This window comes from Phyllobates terribilis, unplaced genomic scaffold, assembly GCF_046119375.1.
Source record: "Phyllobates terribilis strain yellow unplaced genomic scaffold, ASM4611937v1 Scaffold_4__5_contigs__length_816908805, whole genome shotgun sequence".
In the NCBI taxonomy this organism is placed as follows: Eukaryota; Metazoa; Chordata; class Amphibia; order Anura; family Dendrobatidae; genus Phyllobates; species Phyllobates terribilis.
The window spans coordinates 643476599-643501490 of NW_027362764.1; positions in this window are offsets into that span (position 1 = coordinate 643476599).

Consider the following 24892-nt stretch of genomic DNA (forward strand, 5'->3'; position numbering starts at 1 on the left):
ACGCAGATGTCATCCGAGTGCAGTTCAATGTTTCCCACGCACTCATTGGCTTTGTGATCCGATTATTATCAGTTTAAATTCGGGCATGCAGTGATTTTTTCCTCGGACAGACACTGTCCAAGGAAAAAATTGGACATGTGCATGGACCGATAGCATCACATTGGTCCGCGTGCAATCTGATGTTTTGTTGGATCAAAATCGGAACGAAAATACTATTGACTGCACCTGCCTTTATACACACATATTTAATTTATCAGAAAGCAATTTAACCCTTCAGTGTATTTTGACATTTGAGAGACCAGAATAATCAGACAATACAAATTCCATAAGGGAATGCACCTTGTAAATGTACTGGGGTCTAGGTTTCCTAACTGACCAAAGGCAACATCTGCATGGAGCTTGTATGTTCTCCTTGTGTTTGCGTGTGTACACTGTGAATGTTCCTTCTGGATTCTACCAATCTCATCCACATGCTGCATCACACATTTTACCATATCCACCTTGTTAATTTACAGTATGCTACAGATATTCCAAGCAGAACTGACCCTTAGGCTGTGTGCCCACTATGTGTTTTTCAAGCGTTTTTGCCGCGGAATTTCTGCAGCGAAAACGCTTAAAAAACGCTTGGTAATACATGCCTCATGGTCCGCAATGATAATCCGCATGTGCTATGCACATGCTGCAGAAATTTTCGCTGCGGATTACCATTGCGAAGAAATACGCAGCATATCCATTAATTTTGCGGACACGCAGCGTAATCGCCGCCATTGACTTGCATTAGACCGCGTGACATCCGCATCACTGCATCTGCACAAGCGGATATCACACGGTTCAATGTGCGGATGGTACCCAGGTCTGGAGGAGAGGAGACTCTCATCCAGACCTGGGTATCATAGAAACTGTAAAAAAAAGAATTTAAAATAAAAAATAAAGATTATACTTACCTTCCGATGTCCTCCGGGTGTTTTCTCCGCTGCGTCTGGTCTGCTCTATGGGTTGCGGTGTTGTGAAGGACCTGCCATGACGTCATTGAGTCATGTGACCTGTCACATGACTCAAAGACGTCACCGCAGGTCCTTGACACCACCGCAAGCCACCCAAGACACCGGACGCAGCGGAGAAAACACCGGGAGGACATCGGAAGGTGAGTATAATTTTTTTTTTTTTTTTTTTTTACCATTCTTATTCTTTTTTTTTTTAAACTAACTTTGTCACACTACTATAAATCCATGCCGGTTGCATGGAGTTATATAGTGTGAACAAGTTGTCAAGCACTTTTCCAAGTGATGCTAAAATCGCTTGGAAAAGCGCTTGATAACCCGCATGTGGAAATGCATGCAAAAACGCTTGACAAACGCTTCTACCTGGTGGGAAAAACGCATGTACAATTCGCATGCGTTTTTCCGGCCAGGGAGAAGCGGAAAAAATATGCAGCATTTCTGCATCGTGGGCACATAGCCTAAGCAATGCATAAGAAAAAATCCATTGCAAATCTGCAGTAAAATCACTGAATAATCCACATTTAACTCATGAGATTTTGCTCTGGATTCATCCTTGGTGGATTTTTCCAGTAAATTTACGTCCATTGTGGACACATTTTTTATCAAAATGCTGGTGTTCAAACCTCAAATTCATATGGCTAATTCCCTATGTACTTACAAGAACTGGTAGACCAACTAAGATGAAAACTGAATATTTGTGAATTCATAAATCATAATTAACCTTCCTTCACTTTTCCTGGTTCGCAAATTTCCATGATAGGATATTATATACAGGTGCATCTCAGTAAATTAGAAAGTCATCAAAAAGTTAATTTATTTCAGTTCTTCAATGCAAAAAGTGAAACTCACATATTATATAGAGTTATTACAAAGTGATCTATTTAAAGTGTTTATTTCTGTTAATGTTGATGATTATGGCTTACAGCCAATGAAAACACAAAAGTCATTATCTCAGTAGATTAGAATACTTTATAACAGCAGCTTGAAAAAGGTTTTTCAAATCCAAAATGTCCTACTGAAATGTATGTTCAGTAAATGCACTCAATACTTGGTCGGGGCTCTTGTGCATCAATTACTGCATCAATGCGGCGTGGCATGGAGGCGATCAACCTGTGGCACTGCTGAGGTGTTATGGAAGCCCAGGTTGCTTTGATAGCAGCCTTCAGCTCGTCTGCATTGTTGGGTCTGGTGTCTCTCATCTTCTTCTTGACAATACCCCATAGATTCTGTATGGGGTTAAGGTCAGGCGAGTTTGCTGGCCAATCAAGCGCAGTGATACTGTTGTTTGTAAACCAGGTATTGGTACTTTTGGCAATGTGGACAGGTGTCAAGTCCTGCTGGAGAATGAAATTTCCATCTTCAAAAAGCTTGGCAGAGGGAAGCATGAAGTGCTCTAAAATTTCCTGGCAGACGGCTGTGCTGACTTTGGTCTTGATAAAACACAGTGGACCTACACCAGCAGATGACAAGGCTCCCCAAACCATCACTGATTGTGGAGACTTCACACTAGACCTCAAGCAGCTTGGATTGTGGCCTCTCCACTCTTCCTCCAGACTCTGGGACCTTGATTTCCAAATGAAAATTGGAATTCTGGGACCTTGTGGAGTGTGTCAATGACTGCCTTCTGGACATCTGTCAAGTCAGCAGTCTTCCCCATGATTGTGGAGCCTACTGAAACAGACTAAGGGGCCCTTTTAAATGCTCAGGAAGCCTTTGCAGGTGTTTTTTTGTTAATTATTTTAATTTACTGAGATAATGACTTTTGTGTTTTCATTGGCTGTCAGCCTTAATCATCACCATTAACAGAAATAAACACTTGAAATAGATCACTCTGTTTGTAATGACTATATAATATACAAGTGCTTCTCACAAAATAAGAATATCTTCAAAAAGTTAATTTATTTCAGTTCTTCAATAAAAAAAAAGTGAAACTCATATTATAGCCCCTCACAGCTCTGTAAGCAGAAACATTAAAAAACTCATGGCTCTTAGCATATGATGTTCAAAAACATATTTTTATTTTTGAAAGGTTATTTTCTTTCTTTTATTTAAAAGTAATAAAACCAAAAATATAATAAAAACGTTGTGTTGGTGAAATGGCTTCAACTTGGAAAATAAAGTCAACATGTCAGCTATACTGCCCGATGTAGGATGTTAAACAATAAAAAAAATCCAAATTGCTCTCTTTCCAAAAAAATGCAAAAAAAAATTGTGCAAAAGTATTAACCCCTTTAAAGCCCAAGACGTACTAATACGCATCTGTGCCCTGGGCTTTAAGAGCCTGACCCGTATTAGTATGTCATGGCGATCGCACACACACACAGGCTGTGCGGGCGAGATCGCCACCGGGTGTCAGCTGATTGTCACAGCTGACACCCGGTACTATGTGCAGGGAGCGGTCCCGCACCGCTCCCGGCACATTAACCCCCGCAATGCTGCGATTGAAGTCGATCGCAGCATTGCAGTGGCTAAGGGGAGGTGATCGGTGTACTCACCTCCTCTTCCGGCCTCCAGCGCAGTCTGCCGCGGCTTCCCGGATGTTGCCATGATGACCCGATGTCGTCATGACAACATCCGGGTCACCAGACAGCAGGAAGATTTTTTGGTTATGCGCGGTACATGACCAAACTATCTTCTCACTGTGCAGCACTGACAGCCTGCATGGTACAGGGATGGTGCTCCATCCCTATGCTATGCCGGTGATCAGAATAAAAAAAGTGGAAGTCCCATAGTGAGACAAAGTAAACAAACAAAAAAACTGTCAGAAAGTGAAAAAAAAAAAAATTAATTGTAAAAATATATATATAAAAAAAAAAAAATAATAATCCACCAAAAATCAAAATATAATGTACCCATCAATAAATATTATTATAAAAAAAACAAACAAACTATAAAAGTACACATATTTGGTATCGCCGCTTCCGGAACGACGTGACCTATAAAATTGTCCCACTAGTTAACCCCATTCAGTGAACACGGTAAAAAAAAATAATAAAAAACGAAGCAAAAAACAATGCTTTATCATCATATTGCCAAACAAAAAATGGAATAACACGCGACCAAAAAGACGAATATAAATAAAAATGGTACCGCTGAAAACGTCATCTCGTCCCGCAAAAAATAAGCCAACATACAGCTCCATCAGCTGAAAAATAAAAAAGTTATAGCTCTCAGAATAAAGCGATGCAAAAAAATAATTTTTTCTATAAAATAGCTTTTATTGTGTAAAAGCGCCAAAACATAGAAAAGCGATATAAATGTGGTACCGCTGTAAACGTACTGACCCGAAGAATAAAGCTACCTTATCAATTTTACCACATGCGGAGCAGAATAAAATAAAAAAAAAAAACAATTCCTGAATTGTTGGTTTTTGTTTATTCTGCCTCCCAAAAACCGGAATAGAAAGCGATAAAAAAATGTCACATGCCTGAAAATGGCACCAATAAAGACGTCAACTCATCCCTTCAAAAAACAAGCCATCACATGACTCTGTTGGCCAAAATATGGAAAAATTATAGCTCTCAAAACATGGCGATGCAAAAACTAGATTTTACAAAATATGTGTCTTTTAGTGTGACAGCTGTCAATCATAAAAACCCAATATGATTCTGGTATCTCTGTAGTCGTACCGACCCAAAGAATAAAGTCGTCTAATCACTTATACCGCACTAGGAATGGCGTAAAAAATAAACGCTACGGCTTGGGTTTGTGTTAGGGATGGGGTTAGTTTTTTTTTTAAAAAAGTAAAAAAAAAAAAAGATGACGATATGGCAACTAGTGTTGAGCGCAAGTGCTCGCTACTTGAGTTTGCATCAGGTGCTCGAGTCTCCGCCCCATATGCTTCGCGCCCATAAAAAACTTGCAGGGATTGCCTGCCATGCACGAGCGATCCCCGCATGTTTTTTTTTGTGTGTGTCTAATAACCATGAAACATGAGGGCGGGGACTTGAGCACCCGTGATACATATTGCATACCTGAGTACCCGATGCAAACTCAAGTAGTGAGCTCTTGCGCTCTAGACTAATGACAACTTATTCAATATGATTACTTAATGTTATCAAATTCTGTGTCGTACCTCTGGGTTTAAAATGTTCACTATACCCCTTGATAAAATCCTTGAGGGGTGTAGTTTCCAAAATGGGGTCACTTGTGGGGGGTTTCCACTATTTAGGCACATCAGGGGCTCTCCAAACGTGACATGGCATCCGCTCTCGATTCCAGACGATTTTGCGTTCAAAAAGTCACACAGTGCTCCTTCCCTTCTGAACTCTGCCGTGCACCCAAACACTGTATTTTCCCCACATATGGGGTATTGGCGTACTCAGAAGAAATTGCACAAAAGTTTTTGGGGTCCATTTTCTCCTCTTACCCTTGTGAAAATAAAAAAATTGGGGATAAAACATAATTTTTGTAGAAAAAGTTAGATTTTTTTATTTTCACGGCTCCATGTTATAAACTTCTGTAAAGGACTTGGGTGTTCAAGGTGCTCACCACACATCTAGATAAGTTCCTTGAGGGGTCTAGTTTCAAAAATGGTGTCACTTGTGGGGGGTTTCCACTGTTTAGGCACATCAGGGGCACATCCGCTAATTATTCAAGCAAATTTTACAATCAAAAAGTCAAATGGCGCTCCTTGCCTTCCGAACCCTGCCATTCGCCCAAACAGTGGATTTCTCCCACATATGGGGTATCTGCTAACTCAGGAGAAATTGCACAACAAACTGCATAGTGCAATTTCTTCTGTTACCCTTGTGAAAATGCAAAAGTGGGGCTGAAAAACATTTTTGTGGGAAAAATTTGAAAATTTTATTTTTACGGCTCAATGTTATAAACTTCTGTGAAGCATCTGGGGGTTCAAGGTGCTCACCACACATCTAGATAAGTTCCCTGAGGGGTCTAGTTTCCAAAATGGTGTCACTTGTGGGGAGTTTCCACTGTTTAGGCACATCAGGGGCTCCCCAAATGCAACATGGCGTCCGCTAATTATTCAAGCAAATTTTACATTCAAAAAGTCAAATGTCACTCCTTCCCTTCTGAACGCTGCCGTGCACCCAAACAGTGGTTTTCCCCCACATTTGGGGTATCTGCTTACTCAGGAGAAATTGCACAACAAACTGCATGGTGCAATTTCTCCTGTTACCCTTATGAAAATGCAAAAGTAGAGGCTGAAACACATTTTTGTGGGAAAATGTGAAAATTTTATTTTTACGGCTCAATGTTATAAACTTCTGTGAAGCACCTGGGGGTTCAAGATGCTCACCACACATCTAGATACATTCCCTGAGGGGTCTAGTTTCCAAAATGGTGTCACTTGTTGGGGGTTTCCACTGTTTAGGCACATCAGGGGCTCCCCAAATGCAACATGGCGTCCGCTAATTATTCAAGCAAATTTTACATTCAAAAAGTCAAATGGCTCTCCTTCCCTTCTGAACCCTGTCGTGCGCCCAAACAGTGTTTTTTTCCCCACATATGGGGTATCTGTGTGCCCAGGGGAAATTGCACAACAAATTTTGGGGTCCATTTTTTCCTGTTACCCCTGCAAAAATAAAAAAAACTTGGGTCTAAAGTAACTTTTTTGTGAAAAAAGTTAAATGTTAATTTTTTTCTTCCACATTCCAAAAATTCCTGTGAAGCACCTGAAGGGTTAATAAAGTACTTGAATGTGGTTTTGAGCATCTTGAGGGGTGCAGTTTTTAGAATGGTGTCACTTTGTCACTTTTGGGTATTTTCTGTCATAAAGACCCCTCAAAGTGACTTCAAATATGATGTGGTCCCTAAAAAAATTGTTTTGTAAATTTTGTTGGAAAAATGAGAAATCGCTGGTCAACTTTTAACCCTTATAGCTCCCTAATAAAAAAAATTTGGTTCCAAAATTGTGCTGATGTAAAGTAGACATGTGGGAAATGTTGTTTATTAAGTATTTTGTGTGACATATCTCTCTGATTTAAGGGGATAAAAATTAAAATTTTGAAAATTGCAAAATTTTCAAAATTTTCACCAAATTTCCATTTTTTTCACAAATAAATGCAAGTGATATCGAAGAAATTTTACCACAATCATGAAGTACAATATGTCACGAAAAAACAACTTCAGAATCGGGGGGATCCGTTGAAGTGTTCCAGAGTAATAACCTCATAAAGTGACAGTGGTCAGAATTGTAAAAATTGGCCTAGTCATTAACATGCAAACCACTTTGGGTTGTAAAGGGGTTAAAAGCTTAAAAAGATTTTTTGTATCACCGGAATCGTAAAGACCCAAACCATAAAGTTAATATCTCAATTATACTACATCAAGAACACTATAAAAGATAATTCAAAATGCCTACTAGACCTTGCCTCATTGATTACACTGGTCAACAAATTTTACCTCTTTTTCTGTTTCCTTTTTAAAAATATGTTATCTTTATGTATTTTGAGGCACGAATTTCAGAAATATAATCAGAAATTGGCACTTATATTAAACTTTTTATTTCAGAAGTGTATTTTTGGTAGAAATAACCAATGAAATTCATAATATGAACTCTATTATAATATACAGCACTTAAGCCCCGTCCAATCATGCATCACATTAGTTGTGCACTCTCAGGCATGCCCAGACACAACTGTCAGACTTTGGCCTTTTTCCAAGTAGCATTATATAATAGCAGCAGTAAGGACGCTGTAGTCTTCATGTATTTCTTCTGTTTTGCAGAAAGTTTCATAAGGAGCATAACTGTTTAATAAATAACGAGTTGCAGAATGTCGCGTCAATGTCGCAATAGCAGTGACCTCTTTTGTTATATATATGGAGATTATACCCTTAAAGCCCAGAAAAGGAGTATAACTGCAGTTGTTAAGAAGGCGTATGAGTTATATTTTGGATGCAAAATTGGTGACCAAGAGAGAGTAGTGATGAGCGAGCAATAAAATGCTCGGGTGCTCGATGCTCAGGTCGAGCACATTGGAATACTCGGGTGCTCGACCAGAGCAACGAGCCCAATGTAAGTCTGTGGGAAACTCAAGCATTTTTCAGGCGGCTCCCCCAGGCGGTCTGCAGAGGGCCTAAAAATTGCCCAAATCGATGGGAACAGTGCTCAAATGACATGGTGACAGCATGGGGAAGACCCCTGAAAGCATTTCTGACTCCTTATCTGGCCATGTGGTGTGTGAAATATCATCAGAAACATCGTGTTTCATTTATGAAGGTGGGACTCTGAAAGTCACAGCCTATTTTTATAGGGCCATCAGGCGACCTTTACTATTCTTAAAGGGCCAGCAGTCAGCCCTCACTATTCTTAGAGAGCCATCAGCCGGCTATGTTTTATTGTTCCCATTACTAAAGAGTGGGTCTCCTATACTGTTATTGCGTATGCAGTGAATGACAGGGCTGCCCAAAATTTGGACGCACCCCAATACCACTTTTGAAAATTTGGATGCACCCCAATACCCCTTTGAAGAGACTTAGAGGAGCGCCTCCTGAAAACAGCGTTCCCATTATTAGGAAGTAGGTCTCCCATTGTGTTTGGAGGAACTCCAATGTCCTTTGCAAGAGACGTAGAGGTCAGAGGGCCTCCTGAAAACAATGTTCCCATTATTAGGAAGTGGGTCTCCCATTGTGTTTACCTATGCAGTGAATGCAAGGGTTTCCAAAAATTTGGAGGCACTCCAATGCCCCTTGGAAGAGACGTGGAGGAGGGCCTCATAAAAAAATGTTCCCATTAGAAGGGCCTCCTATACTTGTAATGCCCATGCACTAAGTGTATGGGCTGATAAACATTTAGCCCTGGGGTGAATACATGAACATACTGTATAATTTTTTTTTTTATCGGCATCATAATCACCCTTTAAAAAAATTATGTGGGTGTTGCATCATGGACCACGTTCACCCTGGTGATATGGTGGTGGAGGATGAGGATGAGGAGAAGGAGGAGGACAAGAGCAAATAGCCAAAATCAGGAAACGTATACCCATGTGTGGGTGTGAGGAGGTGCATGGGAATACACCTCTCAAAAAAAGACACTGGATTTGAGTTTATGTTACGCTGCTATCATTCGGTAGTGTTGATAAGTCTGTCCCAATCCAGCCCTTGTTCATTTTTATAAGAGTCAGCCTGTCAGCATTTTTAGTTGACAGGCGGATGCGTTTATCAGTTATAATTCCAACAGTGGCCATAAAAACCCACTTTGATAAAACACTGGCGGCAGGGCAGGCCAGGACCTCCAAGGCATAAAGAGCCAGTTCATTCCAAGTATCCAGCTTGAATACCCAATAATTATAAGGCACAGAGGAATAACGGAGGGCATTGGTACAGTCGGCAAGGTACTTCCTCAGCATCTTCCCAAACTTTGCACTTCTTGTGAGAGTACCCCGTGCCTCAGGGCCTGTGCGATGGGAGTGGCTGAGAAAATTCTCCGAGAACTTTGACAGTGTTCCTCTGCCTCTGCTGGATTGAAGTTGTGTCTCTCTCGCCTGTACTCCTTGGTTGTCCAGCGAAGTGTGCCCCCTGCCGCCAGCGTTTTCAGATGGGAATGTTTTTAATAGTTCCGAAAGAAGGGCCTTCTGGTACAGCCCCATTTTTGTAGACCTGTCCACCTCAGGAATAAGAGATAGAAAGTTCTCCTTGTTGCGTGGGTCTTCACCCAAAATTTTGAGAACGCGAGGGTCATGGGAAAGGCAGCGTAACATAAACTCAGCCATGCGTGCCAGACTGCTAACAGGCAAGACTTCTGTGTCCTCACCTTGAGGATGACTGACCATGCTCTCCTCCTCTTCCTCCTCTTCTCTGTCCTCTGGCCATCCACGCTGAACGGACGGTATGACAGCTGTGCAGGTAGTCCCGTCTATAGCGCATGAAACTAGCTCCTGTTCTTCCTCCTCCTCTTCCTCATTGTCAACCAATCCACGTTGGGATGAGATGAGGCTGGGCTGTTGGTAATCACCATGTATGGTTCCTTGCTCCATCTCATCGTGCTCCGCCTATAATGTATCCTCTTTGATTGTAAGCAGAGAGCATTTCAGAAGACAGAGAAGCGGGATGGTGACACTAATTATGGCGTCATCGCCGCTCACCATCTTGGTGGAGTCCTCAAAGTTTTGGAGGATAGTACATATGTCTGACATCCATGTCCAATCCTGAGGTCTTATGTGTGGAGTCTGAACTGAATACCGACGGCATTGTTGATTTTGGTACTCAACAACTGCCCTCTTCTGCTCACAAATCCTTCCCAACATCTGCAGTGTAGAGTTCCAACGCGTGGGGACATCACTCACCAGTCTGTGAGCTGAAAGCTCCAAATGGTGCTGAAACACGGCAAGGGCGACGGAAGCTGTAGATGACTTTCTAAAATGGGCACACAGGCGGCATACTTTAACAAGCAAATCCGGTAGCTCCGTGTAGGATTTGAGAAACTGCTGAACCACGAGGTTAAGCACATGGGCCAGGCTTGGTACGTGTGTGAGCTCGCCTCGCCTCAGAGCTGCCACCAGGTTCCGGCCATTATCACACATGCCTGGCTGCAGGTTCAGCGGTGTGAGCCACAGATCTGCCTGCTCTTTCAGAGCTGTACACAACTCTTCAGCATTGTGTGGTTTGTCATCTAAGCATATTAGCTTCAGCACAGCCTGTTTCCGCTTGGCCGAAGCAGTGCTGCGGTGCTTACAGCTTGTGACTGATGAGGTCATTTCGGAGATGGAGGCTGAAGAGGAGGAGGAGGCTGAGGAGGATGAGGTGCAGGAGCTGTCGACCGTGGGGGCAACCCTGATTGACCTAGGGCCTGCAATCCTTGGCGTCGGGAGGACGTGTTCCATCCAAAGGTCTGACTGGGTCCCGACTTCCACTATGTTAACTCAGCATGCCGTCAGCGAGTTGTACCGTCCCTGCCCACAAGAACTTGTCCACGTGTCCGTGGTTAGGTGGACTTTCCCGGTAACTGCGTTGTTGAGGGCACGGCTAATGTTTTGGGACACGTGCTTGTGTAATGTGGGGACGGCACACCAAGAAGAGATAGTGGGGGCTGGGGACCGAGTACGGAGGGACGGCCGCCGCCATCAGGTTGTGGAATGCTTCCGTCTCCACGAGCCTAAAAGGCAGCATTTTGAGCGCAAGCAGTCGTGAAATGTGAGAATTTAGTAGTGTAGCCTGTGGGGTGTTGGCTGCATATTTGCGCTTGCGTTCCAAGTACTGGGGTATGGACAACTGAACGCTGCGTTGGGACAAGGACATGGACGTGCTTCCTGATGCTGCTACTTGAGAGTGTGCAATTACAGGTGCAGGGCAGGAGGCATCTTCGCATGCACCATGGACAAGGGATTGGCTTGCATGCACAACAGCGGAAGAAGCAATGTTCTTGGACCCTGGGGTTCGGCCCACAAAGTTGAGTGCTTTGCTGCCATGTGCCTGATCATGCTGGTGGTGGTCAGGCTGCTAGTCTTGCTACACCTGCTAAATCTGGCCTGGCATGTGGTGCAAATGGCATTTTTGGGGTTATCAGCAGAGTCTTTAAAAAATAACCAGACTCGGGAAGACCGGACAGTTGTACTGGCAATTTCCTTTGTGTTGGTGTTACAGGGAACGGTTGCCTGCCTTCTGTCTGCGGCCAACACACTGCTTCTTCCTGCCTTTTGGGGTGCTCTGCCTCCCTCCCCCGGTGTCCTCCTCCTGACTTTCTGGCAATTGTGTCTCATCATCATCCACCTCTTGTGACACTTTCCCACCGTCGCCTTTGTGTGACCGTGGCTGCTCAAATATTTGGGCATCGCTACATGTGATCTCCTCTTGCCCTGCATCAAGTGGACCGGGCGAGAGGCCCGAATCTATAAATGGAAAAGTGAACAGCTCTTCAGAGGGTCCAAGTGTGGGATCATTTGTCTCCGGGCACTCGGCATGGTGGGAGGAATGAGGATCAGGGTGAGGAATATGCGGTCCAGACTCATGACTACTGAGACTTGACCGTGTGGAAGACAGGGTGGTGGTGGTGGCTAAGTGACTGGAAGCATTATCCGCTATCCAACCAACAACTTTTTGACACTGCTCTGGGTTCAATAGTGGTGTGCTGCGGTCCCCTATGAATTTGGACAGGAAGGTCGGGCGAGAAGATGTGGGTGTTTGTTGTGGCACAATTTCAGCTTGCCCACGGCCTTGGCCTCTGCATGCACCATCACCATCACATCCAGTTCCCTGTCCCTTGCCACGCGCCTTGCCCATTTTAAATAGAGGACAATATCTTCCATGCTCACTACAAATGGCTGAATTTGGAGCGAAGTTATATGTGATCCGTGTGATGGAGAAACCACAGTTTTAAATACCTGGCCTGTAGGTAACTATTTTGAACAGCAAACCGGTGTCAAAAACTTCGCTGACACAGTGGAAAAAAAATTGAATGGAGGCCAAAAATGGCAGTATTTTCAGTGCAATTATATGTCATCCGTGTGATAGACAAACCACAGTTTTAAATAGCTGGATTTTTAGCGCTGTAATATGGAAAGGACTTGGCTGTATTCTGCAGTGCCAACAAGCAAATGGCGCAGAAAAACGGTGTTCTCTGGATTGCTTTTTAAGCAAATAATGAGGATTAAGATCCAAAAAAAAATATTCCTGGCCTCTGAGACCTGGGCCTATATCTAGAAATATCTAACAGCAGCAGAAGGCAGAGCTGGAATGGAGCCTCTTGTGCTATATGCACTGCAGTCTTCTATTTACACTGTCTGCCTATATACACTCCCTGCCTGATGTCTCTGCAGATGGATTAGTCCTCAGAAGGACTGTTCGTTAAGATGGATATGTGTAATGTACGGTATTTCTCCCTACACTACCTAATACACAACCAAATCTCTCCCTAGCTCAGCAGCACCTCTCCCTACTCTGCCTGATTCCGGAGTGACTGTGACTAGCATGGCGGCACCAGGTCTGATTTAGTCCTCATGACGCTGTGCGGCCAGCCAATCACTGTAATGCCACAACCACCATGGCTGCGGCATTACAATGAATGGCAGGCAATCCCTGCATGTTGATTGGCGCTCTAAAGAGCGCCAAACATGCAGGGAGGGGACCCGAGCATCCACCCGAGCATCTCGCAAGTACTCTCGCGAGTACCGAGTACTTGCGAGTATGCTTGCTCATCACTAAGAGAGAGCATGGGCTGCTCATCTTGTGCTACGAGTTTGAGATCTTGGCTGAAGGGTGTGCGACCATCGATGCCGTTTGCCATTCCAATGATCTGGAGGGAGCAGAAGGACCATATAAATGATTGTTACTTCTGCATGATGAATCTATGCATTTTTTCTTCTAAGAACAGGAGGTCTAGACTGGGATAGTATCTTTAGTAATAGGAGCACGGATAGAAAATGGGAAATTTTCAAAACAGTCCTGCATAGGCACTGTATAAGGTACATACCTTATGGGAATAAAAGGGCTAGGAATAGGAGGAAGCCAATGTGGCTAAATAAGGAAGTCAAGAGGGCAATGAAAAACAAAAAAAGGGCTTTCGGTAAACTTAAACAAGAAGGCAGCGAGGAAGCGCTAATATCTTATAGGGAAAAAAACAAAATCTGTAAGAAACAAATAAGAATAGCAAAAGAGGAGACAGAGAGACTAATTGCCAAGGAAAGTAAAACGAATCCCAAACTGTTCTTTAACTATATTAACAGTAAAAGGATTAAAACTGATGGAGTTGGCCCATTGAAAAATAACCTGGGTAAAATCATAGAGGGCGATGAGGGTAAAGCAAACCTACTCAATAGCTTCTTCTCCACTGTTTTCACAAAAGAAAACAATTTATCGGAGGAAATGCAGAGTGATAAAGTAAACCTTCCGCTAAATATCACCCACCTAACCCAGGAGGAAGTTCAGAAACGCCTAAATAATATCAAAATAGACAAGTCACCAGGCCCAGATGGCATACACCCCCGGGTACTAAAAGAATTAAGTAATGTGATAGACAGACCGCTGTATCTTATATTCAAGCACTCTTTATGGACAGGGACTGTCCCACTAGACTGGCGCCAAGCAAATGTGGTACCAATATTCAAAAAGGGGTCTAAAAGTGACCCTGGGAACTATAGACCAGTCAGCTTAACGTCTGTTGTGGGTAAATTGTTTGAAGGATTTCTTAGAGATGCTATTGTAGAATATCTTAATGATAATAACTGTCTAACTCCATATCAACATGGATTCATGAGAGATCGCTCCTGCCAAACAAACCTGATCGCCTTCTACGAGGAGGTGAGCTCACAGCTGGACCGGGGAGAGTCAGTGGATGTTGTATACCTTGACTTCTCCAAAGCGTTTGATACCATGCCACACTAAAGGTTGGTATATAAAATGAGAATGCTTGGCCTGGGGGATAATGTGTGCAAGTGTGTAAATAGCTGGCTGAGTGATAGAAAGCAGAGGGTGGTTATCAATGGAGTAAGCTCAGGGTGTGTCAGGGTTACTAGCGGGGTGCCTCAAGGGTCTGTCTTGGGCCCTATATTATTTAATATATTTATTAATGATCTAGTGGAAGGGTTGCATAGTAAAATAGCAATATTTGCAGATGATACTAAACTTTGTAAAGTAGTTAATACAGTTGAGGATAGGGCACAGCTGCAGGAGGATTTAGATAAATTGGGGAGTTGGGCCAAAAAATGGCAAATGGGGTTCAATGCCGATAAATGTAAGGTCATGCACATGGGAAAGAAAAACAGCAGTCACCCATACATATTAAATGGGAAACCGTTGGGGAAATCTGACATGGAGAAGGACCTGGGCGTCTTGGTTAATAGCAAATTAAATTGGAGTGCCCAGTGTCAGGCAGCAGCTGCGAAGGCAAATAGAGTCATGGCATGCATCAGAAGAGGAATAGGGGCATATGATGAGAACATTGTTCTTCCTCTGTATAAAGCGCTGGTAAGGCCGCACTTAGAATATTGTGCACAGTTCTGGGCTCCGGTGCTCAGGAAAGACATATTGGAGCTAGAGAGTAGAGATGAGCGTTGTTCTACTCGAACTGTTCGCCAATCTCAAATTCGAGCTGTTTTGGGCGGTGTTCGAGCCGTTCGGCGAACACGAACAATTTGAGAAAAATTCGGCTGTTCGAGGTTATGTTCGATAACTGTTCGTGCACCAAAATCATAACTGGATTTTTTCTCAGTAATGATGAAAATTAATGTTAATACGCAGTTTGAGTGTACAGCGGGGTGGGGGGAGGGGCAGGGGATGGATCTCTGCAGGAACAATGAAGATCTCCATTTTTTTTTCTCTTTCCCGCATTTGCAGTGGGGAGGTGCAATCTGTCAGCCTATCAGCAGCGCACACACGGAGCGAAGTGCTTTTTTTCACACAAGCAAGGGCATGTGTCATTGGCAGTGTATGTCACATGTCCTTGCCCTATAAGACCAAGCCATTTTCCCCGTCGCCACCATTTTCTCACTGCTGCAGCTGCGTGTTAGACGGCACCGCTGTTGCTGTGTGCGCTATACCTTGTTAATTTCAAGCCAATTTACGCACAAATATACAGATAGCTTGGGAGTAGGGAATAGTTGTGATTGCAGTCCTTTTAAGGACTAGGTTACAGCATTTCCTACGACTTTTATCAGGGAGGTCTGTGCTCTTAAATAGATAGGTTGTGGGAGTAAAGAGTAATTGTAATTGGAGTCCTTTTCAGGACTAGGTTACATGAGTTCCTATCAGTTTTTGCCAGGCAGGTCTGTGCCAGTGCTGTGCAAGTTTTTTTCACAGCATTTGGCTGAATCTAGCAAAGCTAATCCTTTTTGGCCTATTGCAGAGTGTGTTAGTCAGTGGAGTAGCCTATCTGTGTTGCAAGATATAAAATACCAAATATAAAAAAATATAAAATAGAATACCAATTTTTTTACTGCACCTAGTGAGGTAAAATCTTTTGGGCATAGCATCATTCTATTAGTCCATCTATACTGACCTCCATCAGGTTGCAAACTGAATATAATTTTTTTCTGCATCTAGCTCTGAAAAAATATTTGGGCTTCTAGGAGTGTGTGGGACTTGGTCTATTAGTCCATCTATACTGACCTCCATCAGGTTGCAAATTAAAAATATTTTTTTTCTTCATTTAGCTCTGAAAAAATATTTGGGCTTCTAGCAGTGTGTGGGACTTGTTCTATTAGTCCTTCTATACTGACCTCCAGCAGGTTGCAAATTGAATATAATTTTTTTCTGCATCTAGCTCTGAAAAAATAGTTGGGCTTCTAGCGGTGTGTGGGACTTGGTCTATTAGTCCATCTATACTGACCTCCATCAGGTTGCAAATTAAAAATAATTTTTTTCTGCATCTAGCTCTGAAAAAATATTTGGGCTTCTAGCAGTGTGTGGGACTTGGTCTATTAGTCCATCTATACTGACCTCCATCAGGTTGCAAATTAAAAATAATTTTTTTCTGCATCTAGCTCTGAAAAAATATTTGGGCTTCTAGCAGTGTGTGGGACTTGGTCTATTAGTCCATCTATACTGACCTCCATAAGGTTGCAAATTAAAAATAATTTTTTTCTGCATCTAGCTCTGAAAAAATATTTGGGCTTCTAGCAGTGTGTGGGACTTGGTCTATTAGTCCATCTATACTGACCTCCATCAAGTTGCAAATTAAAAATAATTTTTTTCTTCATTTAGCTCTGAAAAAATATTTGGGCTTCTAGCAGTGTGTGGGACTTGTTCTATTAGTCCTTCTATACTGACCTCCAGCAGGTTGCAAATTGAATATAATTTTTTTCTGCATCTAGCTCTGAAAAAATAGTTGGGCTTCTAGCGGTGTGTGGGACTTGGTCTATTAGTCCATCTATACTGACCTCCATCAGGTTGCAAATTAAAAATAATTTTTTTCTGCATCTAGCTCTGAAAAAATATTTGGGCTTCTAGCAGTGTGTGGGACTTGGTCTATTAGTCCATCTATACTGACCTCCATCAGGTTGCAAATTAAAAATAATTTTTTTCTGCATCTATCTCTGAAAAAATATTTGGGCTTCTAGCGGTGTGTGGGACTTGGTCTATTAGTCCATCTATACTGACCTCCATCAGGTTGCAAATTAAAAATAATTTTTTTCTGCATCTAGCTCTGAAAAAATATTTGGGCTTCTAGCAGTGTGTGGGACTTGGTCTATTAGTCCATCTATACTGACCTCCATCAGGTTGCAAATTAAAAATATTTTTTTTCTGCATCTAGCTCTGAAAAAATATTTGGGCTTCTAGCAGTGTGTGGGACTTGGTCTATTAGTCCATCTATACTGACCTCCATCAGGTTGCAAATTAAAAATAATTTTTTTCTTCATTTAGCTCTGAAAAAATATTTGGGCTTCTAGCAGTGTGTGGGACTTGTTCTATTAGTCCTTCTATACTGATCTCCAGCAGGTTGCAAATTGAATATAATTTTTTTCTGCATCTAGCTCTGAAAAAATAGTTGGGCTTCTAGCGGTGTGTGGGACTTGGACTATTAGTCCATCTATACTGACCTCCATCAGGTTGCAAATTAAAAATATTTTTTTTCTGCATCTAGCTCTGAAAAAATAGTTGGCCTTCTAGCAGTGTGTGGGACTTGGTCTATTAGTCCATCTATACTGACCTCCATCAGGTTGCAAATTAAAAATAATTTTTATCTGCATCTACAGTACCTCTGAAAAAATATTTGTGCTTCTAGCAGTGTGTGGGACTATTTGTATTAGTCCATCTATACTGACCTCCATCAGGTTGCAAATTCAAAATAATTTTTTTCTGCATCTAACCCAGCCAATAGTTTTGGCCTAATACCACAGTTTGGCCACTCAGCTCTGCTCGGTTACCATCCATTGTTTTTTTGTGCAAACAACTCCAGAGTTGTGAATTAGTTAACCACCAAAATGAGTGGAAAAAGGCCTGCTGCTGGTGGAAAGGGGAATAGGCGTGTTGGGAAGGGGATAAAAGGTTGTGTCCGTGGGGTAGGTGTTAAAGCAACAGTAACATCTGCAGAAGAAAGACCATCTTCCAGCCAAACTAAAATGTCTACTTCTTTTAGCGGACAATGTGATAAGATCCCTTTCTTACGGCCACGCCAATCGCTACAAATTCCAGATGAGGCACAAAAACAGCAGGTGCTTCAACGGATATCAAGTGCTCCTTTAAGTGGGCTCTCCTCCACATCAACTTCAACATCACAAATACTCCAGTCCTCAAAGGTGTCACCCAAATCGCACTTGCTTCCTCACAGCTCCCAAATCTCCAGCTGCCCGTCTGAGTATGAGGTAGAACAGATGGTTGAGTCTGCAGAGCTGTTTACTCATACTATAGCCTGGGAATCAGAGGTCGACTCCAGCGCTTCTGTGAATCCAGACGAGGAAATGATCTGCACTGATGCCCAGAATCTTTATGAGTCGGATCCAGGACCAGACGCAGAAGGTTCTGACCATAATGTAGACCCTCATTCCCAAACTGTAACTCCTGTTGGTGGAGACAATGAGGAAGACGATGATAAGACTCAAATACCTGATTGGAGCGACAACTTTAGTTTTTTGTCAGGGCAGGAACAGGTTGGCTCTGAGGACGACGGGTGTGATAACGCACAGGGTGATGATGATGAGGTCGGAGATCCCACTTACTGTCAACCCACAGTCATCCAAGAGATGAGGTCAGCAGAGGAGGTGGAGGAAGATGCTAGTGACGACGAGGTCAGGTTGCGCCTTCCTGGACAGAGACGTAGTACTGGAAGCACGTCAACAACTGCATCCTCAAACACAACTCTGCCTCTCACCACAAGTCGTGGTGGCTCTTCAGGTCGCATGGGTGCTAAGCCTTGCATAGCCTGGGCATTTTTTCAGATCGATAAAGATGACCCAACTCGTGTTATCTGTAACATTTGTCAGCAAAAGCTAAGTAGAGGCCAAAAAATACATAGTTTGAGTACTTCATGCATGAACCGGCACATGGACATGAAGCATAAGTTGCAGTGGGAAGCTCAGTGTGTTACAATGCGGCCTAGCTGGCCGGGCCAATCACCGTCTGCCATATCTTGTGCATCCGCGGCCTCTTCATCCTCTGTGACTGGGGGGACAGCAGTCACACCTGTTTTGGGGCGCAGACCTGCCACCTCTTTACCCGCAACAGCCAGCGTGATTGGCAGGTCATCATTTTCTTTGGAGGTGGTAACACCAGCTGGTGTTGAGCGCTGTCCGACATCGATAGCACCACCTTTGGATCAAGGCAACCTAACATGTCCGCCTGCATCTTCCTCACAGACCGGCAGTTTGCCGGGGACACCCTTATCAACCCCGTCTAAGCACAATAGCCAGCCCTCGGTCCCTCAGATGTGGACAAGTAAAAGACCATTTCCTCCTAGCCATGAGAAAGCTAAGAGGTTGAATTTCACCATCTGCAAGCTCTTGGCTACAGAAATGCTGCCTTTCCACCTGGTGGACACAGAGGATTTTCGAGACCTTATGTCTGTCGCAGTGCCCCAGTACCAGATGCCCAGTCGGCACTACTTCTCAAAGAAAGGTGTGCCTGCGCTCCACCAGCATGTCGCACACAACATCACCGCTTCTTTGAGAAACTCTGTGTGTGACAGGGTGCATTTCACCACAGACACTTGGACGAGTAGGCATGGACAGGGGCGTTACATGTCGCTGACTGGGCACTGGGTAACTATCGTGACAGCAGGACAAGGGGCTGCTGTCCAAGTCTTGCCGTCCCCACGAGTTGTGCGTCAATCCTCTTTATGTCAAAGTTCCTCCACTGCTTCTGCCTCCTCAACCTCCTCTCGGTCTTCCACCTGCACCCAAAGCCTGTCTGGTCATGCCACAAGCTTTCTAACTGCGCAGAAGGGATCCTGCACACCTCCTTACTATGCTGGCAGTAGGGCTCAACGTCATCAGGCGGTTTTTACATTGAAATGTCTGGGAAATGTGAGTCACACAGCTGAGGAGTTGTGGTCAGCTCTGGAGAACCAATTTCATGAATGGTTGTCTCCACTGGACCTGAAACCAGGGAAGGCCGTGTGCGACAATGCTGCAAACCTGGGTGCGGCCCTTCGCCGGGGCAATGTCACACACGTGCCTTGTATGGCTCACGTGTTGAACCTGGTTGTCCAGCAATTTTTAGCCCACTATCCCAGACTAGATGGCCTTCTGCAGAGGGCACAGTCGCTGTGTGCTCACTTCCGCCATTCGCATCCCGCAGCTCAGCGACTTACATCTCTACAGAAGTCGTTGGGCCTGCCACTTCACCGGCTAAAATGCGATGTGCCTACCCGGTGGAATTCAACTCTGCACATGTTGCAGCGACTGTGGCAGCACCGACAAGCCCTGGTGCAATACGTTCTGACGTATAGCCTGGGCCAACGAGATTCAGAGGTGGGGCAAATCACGCTGGAGGAGTGGTCTCAGATCAGGGACCTATGCACCCTTCTGCACAGTTTTGAAATGGCGACGAAGATGTTTAGTGCTGACGATGCCATTATCAGCATGACTATTCCGGTGATTTACATGCTGGAGCACATGTTAAACAGAATTCGGAGTCAGGTGGTGGCACAAGAGGAGGTGGAGGAAGTAGAGGAGGAGGAGTTGTATGCGGAAGGGCTAACATCTGCAAGGTCCAGACGGTCGGCAGCACCAAGGCGGCAGGCATGTGAGGGTGGGGGAGATGGTTTTACCAGGGCGCATGGTAGCAGCCAAACTAGTGAGGAAGGTGCAGGAGCCCAGGAAGAAGTGGAGGACAAACTGATGGAAGACTCATCAGATGAGGGAGACCTTGATCACATTTCTGTTGTGCGAGGTTGGGGGGAGAGGACAGAGGAAGGAAGCATGATTGTTACCTCGCCACCAACACAACAGGGACTTGGTGCTCCTGGATGCGCAACACACATGAGTGCCTTCTTGCTGCACTACCTGCAACATGACCCTCGAATTGTGAGAATTAGAAATAATCCTGACTACTGGGTTGCCACACTGTTAGATCCCCGGTACAAAAGTAAATTTGCAGAAATTATTCCTGCCATAGAAAGGGATGCACGCATGCAGGAGTATCAGCAGAGACTGTTGCAGAATCTTACATGTGCTTTTCCACAAAATACCAGTGGTGCACGTAGTGAATCTCACAGTTCCAACTTGCCAACCGTGGGACCGTCAAGTGTTCAGCACTCAAACCGTAACAGAACCACAGTATCTGCTGGTAACATCAATTTTGCGGAATCATTTCACCACTTTTTTAGCCCATCCTTTGCAAGGCCACAGGAGACAAGAAGTCTGACACATAGTCAACGCCTAGAGACGATGGTACAGGAGTATCTCCAAGTAAACATTGAAGCCACGACTGTGTCACTGGACCCTTGCTCTTTTTGGGCTTCCAATCTGGATAAATGGCCGGAGCTAGCCACTTACGCCTTGGAGATCTTGTCATGCCCCGCAGCCAGCGTTCTGTCTGAACGTGTGTTCAGCGCTGCTGGTGGTGTGCTGACAGATAAGCGCACGCGGCTCTCCACTGATAATGTAGACAGACTCACGTTCATAAAGATGAACAAATCATGGATCCGAAACAAGTTTTCTACCCCTGTGTCATCCTGGGGAGAGTAAAAGCTTGATGATTGGTTAAAATCACCCTACCAACCGTTTTAAGCTTTCAAATTACTAATCATGTTTATCTGTATCTTGACTGGAAAATAATTTGGGCTTTGTAGCAGTGTGCAGCACTGATCCTATTAGGCCATCTATACTAAAGCTTCAGCAGATTTAAAATTAAAAATAATTTTTAGCTGCATCTAGCCCGGAAAATAATTTTGGGGCTCCGAGATGCGCAAGGCACATAAGTGCCTTCTTGCTGCACTACCTGCAGCATGACCCTCATATTGTCAGAATTCGAAGTAATCATGACTACTGGGTTGCCACACTCTTAGATCCCCCAAACTTTTCGATCAACCTTTTCATTTTAATAAAGACCAAAAAAATGGTCATTTTTGAAATTATAAGCATTAGCAGGTTGTTAGAAACTGAAATCAAACAGTTTTCAACTCAAAACTTTATTCTAGGTGATGTTACATTTTCACATAGGACCCCTTGTTCGAAAGGAGCTTCTGAACTCTCTCGTCCATTGAATTTGTCAGGTTTTGGATGGTTTCTGCTTCAATTGTTTTGCATGAGGACAGAATACCCTCCCAGAGCTGTTGCTTAGATGTGAACTGCCTCCCGCCATCATAGACACTCCTTTTAATGATGCTCCAAAGGTTCTGAATGGGGTAGAGGTCAGGAGAGCATGGGGGTCACACCATAAGTTTGTCCCCTTTTATGCCCATATCAGCCAGAGATGCAGATGTTTTATGTGCAGCATGAGATGGTGCATTATCATGCAGAAAAATGATCTTGCTGTGAAATACACGGTTCTTCTTCTTGAACCATGGCAGGAAGTGCTGTTTGAGAAAATCCACATACATTATGGAGTTCATCTTTAGCGCCTTCAGGGATCCTAAAGGGGCCGACAATCTCTCTCCCCATGATTCCAGCCCAAAACATTACTCCACCTCCTCCTTGTTGGCGCTGTAGCCGTGTTTGCGTGGGGTGTCCATCAACCAGCCATCCTCCACTCCATCCATCTGGACCATCGAGCGCTGCACGGCACTCATCCGTGAACAAAACAGTTTTGAAATCAGTCTTCATGTAATGTTTGGCCCACTGGAGCCGTTTCTGCTTGTGTGAAGTGGATAGAGGAGGTCGACAGGATGGCGCATGCACAGCTGCAAACCTCTGAAGGACCCTGCATCTTGTTGTTCGGGGGACGTTGGAGGCACAAGCAGCTTCAAAAACTTGTCTGCTGCTATGACAAGGCTTTTTTGCCGCTGCTCTTTCAACCTGACGTAATTGCCTGTAGGAAAGAGTCCTCAATTTGCCCTTATCAGCACGCACACGTGTGTACTGTGAATCAGCTACATACTTCTTGATTGCCAAGACACTTCATCCTGATCATCGCACAATGTTGATTGTAGTCATGCCTTGACCTAAACACTCCACAATTTGTTGCTTCTCAGCAGCCGACACATCCTTTTTCTTTCCCATTTTGGCAGAAAATGTAGGCTGCTTAATAATGTGAGAGAGCCTTCTTAAGTAGTCTTGCCTTTCATTGGACACACCTGCCAAACTAATTAGCACAGGTGTCTGCAATTGCTTACAGTGATATAAAGAGCCCTGACACACATCACCATCAATGAGTTTAACTGACAAACAAACAAATTCTTCCCTTATCACTCCTAAACACTTTTTGTATAATAATTTGGAACGCAGTGTACATGTGCTTTTCCACAAAACACCAGTGGTTCACGTAGTGAATCTTACAGTTCTAACTTGCCAACCGTGGTCTGTATGGAGTTGTTCAATAAAGGGCCCAAAATTAAGATAACATAGATGGGAGAGGTCTCTATGAATAGGAATTCCTAAGTATTTGATACCCTGTGAGGGCCAGGCAAAGGGAAAGTTGGACTGGATGGAATCCTATATGGATTTGGGGAGGGAGACATCGAGGGCCTCAGACTTCGCTGCATTGATTTTAAAATTTTACCATGTAACAAAGTGATCTATTTCAGCCATAACAGCATGGATGGATATATGTGATTGAGTGATATATACTAGGACATCATCAGCAAATAGAGAGCACTTGTACTCGGTGCCTCCCACCTCAATCCACCTAATATTGGGGTTATGGCGAATTGATGAGAGCAGGTGCTCCGTCACTAGGATGTATAAGAGAGGGGACAGAGGACATCACTGCCTTGTCCCATTGGTGATTGTGAAAGGTGATGAAAATGTTCTGACGCACCCCCTGGGCCTTGGGACACCCGGAGCCGGACCCTTTTTGGTGGATGCTGGTGGTTGTAGTCTTCGTGGCGGCGACCCAGTTCCGTGGCTCAGGGCGGTCAAACCAGTGGCGGAACTATTTATGTGGTTTTCATGTTTAAATGTCCGACTACGCCACCCGTGGATTGCGGTCAGAGTGAACCGCCGCTACAGGGCAGACCACTGAGGCTGGTGTTGTGGGTGCAGCAGAGCGTAGCATAACTCCCCACGGGAGGAGTATAGCCTCAGGGCAGTGTATGCGGAGGATGGGGGTGATGGTGCAGGGCAGCAGCAGTAACGACACGGAGTCAGTGATGCAGTTCAGGGCCTTTACTCACAGTTCTTATTATCCAGACCACGTCTGCAGGTAACGGCTGCCCACGTCGTACTGTGCTCACCAGGTGAGGGGCTCAGACAACTCCCAGATAACTTTGGAGCACTTCACAGGACCCCCTTTGTGTGTCCTTTGTCTGGCCTTTCTTACCAACACTTCTGTCCGGCTGCCTCGGGCCTCCTCTTGGTAAACTTGGCGCCAGTTTCCCTGACCCTATGTGGTGCCTTCCTAGCGGGTGTAGCGAGGGGCTGCGCCACATAAAATGTCAGAGCCTCCGGTTTCTAGCTGAGGGTCGTTTCCTGCCTCCACTAGTTCGGGGACCGGTCTCCCCCTTTGGCCTGACCCCTCCACGCAGGTGGATTCGGGCGTGCGGTGGCGACTCGCCCGTCCACACCCCTGGGATCCCTTCATTCCTCGTTCCTGGAGCCTTCTCCGCTCCTCTTCCTTCCTTCTCCCTCTTCCAGGCCTGGGCCTCTGTTACTAGGCCCGCCTCCGGAGCAGAGCTCATGCAGAGCCCCTGCTCCCTGCCACTTCTGCTCAGACTTCTCTGCACTGAACTAAGATGGTGCCCACCTTTTATACTCCCTTCTCAATGCACCCAGGAACTGCTTCCTCCCTGCTCCTGCACTACAGGGTTCCCCTTCCTCAGTGTTCCCTCCCCCCACTCCAGCCAGGGACAGGGACTGTCGTGCCCATCTCAGGGGCATATTGGTCACCCTGCCCCACGGCAATGTGGTGTAATGCATGCAGGTGTCGGGTCCTGATCCACACTCCATCCTTACCTGAGAGTG